A 6,711-nucleotide genomic window follows, 5' to 3' on the forward strand; every position below is an offset into this window, starting at 1 on the left:
ATAGGTTATGGTCTTGTCGTTTGCCTTCATCCACCTTTCGCATGCATCTTGAACATTTCGAGATGCAATGAGAGTGGGACTTGAGGACACTCCTCCAATAAGACAAACTTCAAGTTGTCAATGATTAGTATAGTGTTAATCGTACTTTTCCAAGTCGTATAATTATCGCAGTTAGTTTATCAACACTAAGCAAGTTTATAGTAACGGTAGTCATATTGAAATTTGCTGAAACCAAACAAATTATTTATGTTAGAAAATGTTTTAGTTTTTAAATCCAATCAAGTTTAGAAAATTTTAATAAACCCTATGTGACATTCAATTTTGTAATGATGCTTTAGTGATTTAGGATAAAAGCCACCGAAGGGTGGTCAGTCATCCCTTCATTTAATTAAGACACTCTCAACCAATTATTACACCATAATAACTCTTACTCCTTAAAAAAGCGCTAGGGTGACTCACCACTTGATATACGAATGTTAAATTGAAAGCACTGACAACAATTGTGACAACAAAAATACTCATAACAAATAAACAAGTAAAAACACACAACAATTTGTAACCTAGTTTGGTGGTAAACACCTATGTCTGGGGGGCAAGACAATCCACTAATATTAAAAAGTTAAGAAATTTACAGAATAATACTTATCTGTAATACACCAACTACTACAGTGGCTCACGTAAAGCTTAACTCATACTGCACTTAGGCTCTCTCTAGATATGACTCCATCTCAACTAAACTTAGGGTCCTCTTAAGTATGTTAATATTAGCATCTGATACTTCGGCACCCGACAGTGTGGAGACTTATTTTAACTTGATTATCTTCCTCTTGAATTAGTGAACTCCTTTCATCGACAACTCTTAGGTCCCCCTAAGATAGAAAACTCCTCCTCTGAAGCTGAGTCTTAGGCTCCCCTATGACTGAGAATCCTTACTCTGGCAGCAATGACTTAGACTCCCCCTAAGACCTTAAATCTCTTCAAAGTGTTTCACCCAATGAATGAAGAACATGCACAGCGGAATAGTGAGCAAACAAGCAAGAACAAGATGTAGAATAGTTTGGCTGGAGTATAGAAAAACGAATTGATCAATTACACAAATGCGAAAACTCTAAATGATATGCAACACTCACTTTAAATAAACAAATCCAATAAAGAAAATAAGTCATCATATGGAATCAAAAGTCGTGCTTAAAAAAAAGAACATATCAGACTAAATATCAAACCGAATATTTCTAGATATGGAAAAATATTCTGCAAGAAAATACTCTAATGTCACAACTAGATGTTGATACTTTATTTGAGACATCTGTAGAACCACTACCTTAAAGCAAATTATAAAGCCAAAAAAAAAATCTCCAAAAAGCTCCCCCTTTAGCTTATAATTTGTTTATAGGTAGAACAAAAACAAACTACCATTCAACAATAAGCAAAGATGCTGAAAAAAAGTCTTGCAGAAAACAATAATATCATTAGAACAATAAAAACAAGCTAAAACATATCAGTCCTTAGAGTAAAAACACATCATAATAAGGGAAAATAGTTAGAAACCTCTATCAAACCAAACCATAAATAACTCCCCCTTTCTCGCTGTATAAAAAAAAAAAAAAAACATCAACGTCGTTATTGAGAAGAGAAAGCACCCACATCCCAAGATAAAACAGACCGCATGATCTGTAACAACTCCATTTTCTAGGACTACTAAAAAGGGGATCGGTACTGCATGCATGCATAAATATTCTCATTGATAAAGTAAATTAAAGAAAATAATCATAATCTTAAACTGCATTAAGTATATAAAAAAATGTTCTAACATATCTCAAAATCTTAAATTGTTCAACTCAGACATCCTTTTTAACAAGAAACAATTTATAAAAAAAAAGAATAAATAAATAGATAAATTAATTAATTAAATTATGATAAATCCATGAATGGATAAAAACAAAACATACAAAAATATAAACAGTCAAATCCGGAAGCGAATTCTGGTTCCTTTGGCACTATCATGGATTCCTCTTGTCAGTCGCCCGTGTGTCCTTGCCCTTACCTGAAAAAAAATAAGGATAAAGGTTGAGTATAAAATACTCAGTAAGTGATCCAATTATCGGGATCAGACTATGCATCCACGAGCAAAGAAAAAAAATAGCCTGTGGCTCATACAGTTACATCGGTTTTTTATGATGAAAGGGAAATCAAAAGACGTACTATCTTGCCTTGAAACGCATGTCTAGCGGCTCGTAGACACACCGTCAAACATGATAATAACATGAACGTGAACTCGTCGACCCATGCATGTCTAGCGGCCCGTAAGCACACCGTCAAACATAATAATAACATGAACGTTAACCTGTCGATTCACGCATGTCTAGCAGCCCGTAGGCACACCGTCAAAACATGAAACATGAAAATAAAAGTAACATGAACATAAACATATCGGCTCACGTATGTCTAGTGGCCCGTAGGCACACCGTCAAACATGATAATAACATGAACGTTAACCTGTCGGTTCACGCATGTCTAGCGGCCCGTAGGTACACCGTCAAACATAGTAATAACACGCGTCAAGGCAAGACAATAAACCACTCTACTGGTCTATTCATGCATCACATACATAATATCAGTACTGATTATAATTTTAACATGCTCATAATACTTGTAACCATCATGCAACTAGCAAAACATAATATCAAACAAAATCATGTTCCAGAGTCAACCAAGTAACTTGATAAGTCTAATCTAGATCGCCTGGCACGAAGGCACCAGTAATAGTATCACTTACCTCAACTTGGTCACAAAAATCCATGCAAATAATTCCTTAAAACCTTTGGAAAACTTGAATCAACCCAAAGTTGTGGCTTGATTTAAGACAAATTCCAAAACTTGATTCAAGTAGCCAATCTGATCAAGAATTAATTCCAAAATCAATAACTTATTTTTTTTTTCCACTATCACTCTCAAGCCCAAAGAATAACCAACCAACTTACACAAAACTTACCAAAATTGAAACTCTTCGATGAAGAGAATGGTCCTTTCTTTGTTAGCAACGCCTCGAAATCCAAATCCTGAAAGTCGACACCATGGGTAACACTAAAATCGTTTCCAACACCAAAAGGCACTTTAAAAAGACTCAACACCAAACCTTGCCCAAAACAATCCAATTCTTACCCAATCTAAAAAAGACAGAGGCGGCGAACGGAATGGCAAGGAGGCGGCGCTACTCGCGGCGGCGAGAAGCTCACGGTGGTGGCTGGAACTCACGGCGGCGGCGACGGAACAGCGAGGCACTGCTTGCAGTGGCGCTGGCGAAGAGATCCGGCGAGGTGAGGCTTCTTGCAACGGCGTTGGCGAGGAAATCCGACGATGTTGCTTGAGGTGGCGTCGGAACGACAAGGCTGGCGGCTGGAAGGTGGATGGCGGCAGTTGAAAGGTGTTGGCGGCTAGGGCTGGAAGTAAAAGAAGAAGAAGAAGGGAAGGAAAAAGGGTTGCATGCGTGTGGGTTGAGGAGAGAGAGATAAGTAAATTTAATTTACTTTTTTTTCATTCCTTTAACCCTTTCCATAAATATATATAACCAAATTAAACTCTTCCTTTTCCCTTAAAAAACAAATTCCTTAATTATCTCCCAAAAATATATATACTTATATATATATTTTCCTTTTCCTTAAAAAAAAAAAAATCTAATATACACATTTAATTATCTCCATAGATAACCAAATCTCCCAAAATATAAGCCAAAATAAAGCTCAATTAATTCCAAATAATTAAATCATATTTTAGCTTAGCCCAAAAACATAAATCTCATATAATTTATTCAAGTAGCCAACAATAAAAAAAAACTTAATTACAAAATAAAAAGTCAGGATGTTACATGATGAGTAAAACCTCATCCACTTCTGTTTTTTTCTTTTGAAGCTGGTGCACCAAAGACTCCAAATCACAGGATGTAGTGGAAAGCAACTGAAGAATACGACCAGCAAACATAGAAGCTATTAAATCTCAACTTGTACCATGAAGATGATAAGTAATCGTGGTAGTATCCAGATCAATGTTGGGTTGTATGTCCTAAACTCGCAGTTTGTAAAGTGAAACATATTCTATTATCAATAAAGATGTTACTTGACATTACTTCAATAAAGTTGTTATTGAATCTATAAATTGCACTTATAAAGTCTAAATCCAATAAACTAAGATCCATGGCTATTATATGAATACTTGAACATTATGTGGAGACATAAAAGTAGATTATGTTCGAGTAAATAGTCAAAATGATCTATAGTATACGAAAAAGGTTGGGTGCCTTATTTTGGTAACAGTATCGGATGCGGCTCACTCTATAGTTGTTACAGTTTGTTGTCAGATGCTACAAATGAAATGATCCTGATTCATTCATGTATTGACATGAGGAGTGGGGGCGTCCTTTGTAATGAGTTTGTATAAGATCAGACCAAGAAATAAGTCACTCTTATTTTATAACACTGTTTACTATTTAAGACTGACTATTTTGCTTAGATGACCTAGGCAACTCGATCTTAATCCTGAGCTAACTATGAACTCCTGTTTATTCAGGATTATCCTTAGATTTTCATAGGTGAAGGTTGGCTCAATAGCGCCGACTCAATAAGCCTCTCATTTCAGGGGTAAGATTGGGTAGATAACTGGAGACATATGGTGCAATAAGGAATTCACGCCTATTTGAGTTAGGGATAGGAAAAAGGTTGTTTTCTTAAGTACTGTATTTAGGTCATGAACAAGTGGCTCTACCCTCTCATTGGCCGGAGAAGGATCCAGTTTAATGATTGGATCATAAACCAATTGTTCATTAGAGAATCAGTGGAACTTAAGGAGCAAGATGTAATATCGGGGGTAAAACAACATATTGACCCAGCCGATATTATGAACAACCTGTGAAGGGTCGACTTACTGATTATGGTTAAATTAAGTGGAAACAAATATATCTACAGTGAGGAGAGTGCAACTATCGAGCTATAGTGGTGTGATTTGATAGTTAACGAATACTGATTAATTTGGTCTAAAGAGTTTTAGCCAATTAATCTTAAATCGTTGGAGCTCACAATTTGTAGGTCCATAACGTCCTTCTACTAGATCGTAAAACATAAAAATCTTGAATTAATAAATTGATTGAATTTGGAATGATATCAATTTGAAGTATTCAAATTGAACTTCTAATTGAAATGTTCAAATAGAAATTAGGGTTTGAATTCAAATAAGTTCAAATTCAAATTAGGGCTTGATTTGATATAATTAAACGTTTAATTTATCAAAATTAAATAAAATTGGAGAGTTTATAATATTTAAATATTGATTACATGAATAATATTTATGTTTAAAATTAGGTGTGTGATTAATTTAATATTTGATATTAAATTGTTATTTAATTAATTAAATATGTTTAATTAATTAAAATCAAATTAATTTTCAATTTCAATTCAATTTGAGAAATTTAATTTTGATGTTTTAATTAATTATGAATTAATTAAATTAAAATTTAATTAATTTTGGAATTAATTAAAATTTGATTTTGAAAAACAAAATTTGGAAATTTATGGCTTAGTGGGATTTTCCCACAAAATCATTATGAAGAAGGTGTTTCCTCCTAATCACACCACTTATCCACTTGAACAATCAACTTTGGTGCTAGCATTCAGATTGTCCATCAATGCTTGCAAGAAGGGAGTTGATAAAAAGCTCCCCATTTTTTGTTGAAGAGAGGTTAAGGTTGCTGGAAATGGTTTCTGTTACAACTTTTATCTTCACCTGAAAACTCATCCAATTCCCTTAAAAAATTCACTCCATTTTTTGAGTTCCACCACTCAAATTCAAGGATGAAAATAGTAGAGAAGATCTCTTAGTGATCTCTATTGCATAACCCCAAAACGAGTCAGGTAAGGAAGCGTAACTCATCATAGACCGAACCATGTCCAACAGGGTTCGATTTCTCCTTTTTGATACACCATTTTGCTGAGGTGTACCAGATGCTGAGAGTTAGGATACAATTCCATTTTCTATCATGTAGTTATGGAATGTTAAATCCATAAACTCTCCACCTCGATCAAATTGACATGTTTTAATCATTCTATTTAATGTATTTTCAACTTCAACCTTGAATTCTTTGAACTTTTCAATAGATTCAGACTTATGTTACATTAAATAAACGTACCAATATCTTGAATAATCATCAGTAAAAATGATGAAATATTCATAACCTCCCCTAGCTTTTACATTCATTAGACCACAAAGGTCTGAATGCACTAGCTCTAGAGGTTCTTTGGCCCTATGACCTTTTCCAGTAAAAGGTCTTTTAGCCATCTTGCCTTCAAGGCATGACTCACACATAGGTAAAAAAAAATTTCTAACTCACTTAGAAGTCTATTCTTCACCAATCTCTCTATCCTATTGAGATTAATGTGTCCTAGTCTTATGTGCCAAAGTTGTGCATTTTCCTTAAGAGAAATTCTAAGTCTCTTATGTTGAGTTACAACAGTTTTAAACATCTCTATGTTATAGAGGGCATTTATTGCTAACAGCCTTAGCACATACAAATTGTTTTCTAATTTTGCAGAACATATATCAACACCATTATTTGTAAGAAACACTTTATTAAAAATAATTTGATAAGAATGTTCTAATAAGCACTTTATAGAAACTAAGTTCCTTTTTAAATCATAAACTACAAATTCATCTCTTAAAATAAGA

The 6,711-nt window shown here is 34.1% G+C and overlaps 1 long non-coding RNA gene across 1 annotated transcript; it reads right to left on the bottom strand.

Annotated features, from left to right (window-relative positions):
• Positions 1 to 1,843: 1,843 nt before the first annotated feature.
• LOC150038402 (uncharacterized) lies at positions 1,844 to 3,507 on the bottom strand. The gene is made up of 3 exons (XR_016526337.1): positions 3,163 to 3,507; positions 2,993 to 3,059; positions 1,844 to 2,895 (listed from the first exon to the last, which is right to left on the bottom strand). It is a non-coding gene; the product is annotated as an uncharacterized LOC150038402 (long non-coding RNA).
• Between the last annotated feature and the right edge of the window lie 3,204 nt (positions 3,508 to 6,711).

This window comes from Benincasa hispida, chromosome 1, assembly GCF_027475165.1.
Source record: "Benincasa hispida cultivar pf3 chromosome 1, pf3_genome.v1.1, whole genome shotgun sequence".
In the NCBI taxonomy this organism is placed as follows: domain Eukaryota; kingdom Viridiplantae; phylum Streptophyta; class Magnoliopsida; order Cucurbitales; family Cucurbitaceae; genus Benincasa; species Benincasa hispida.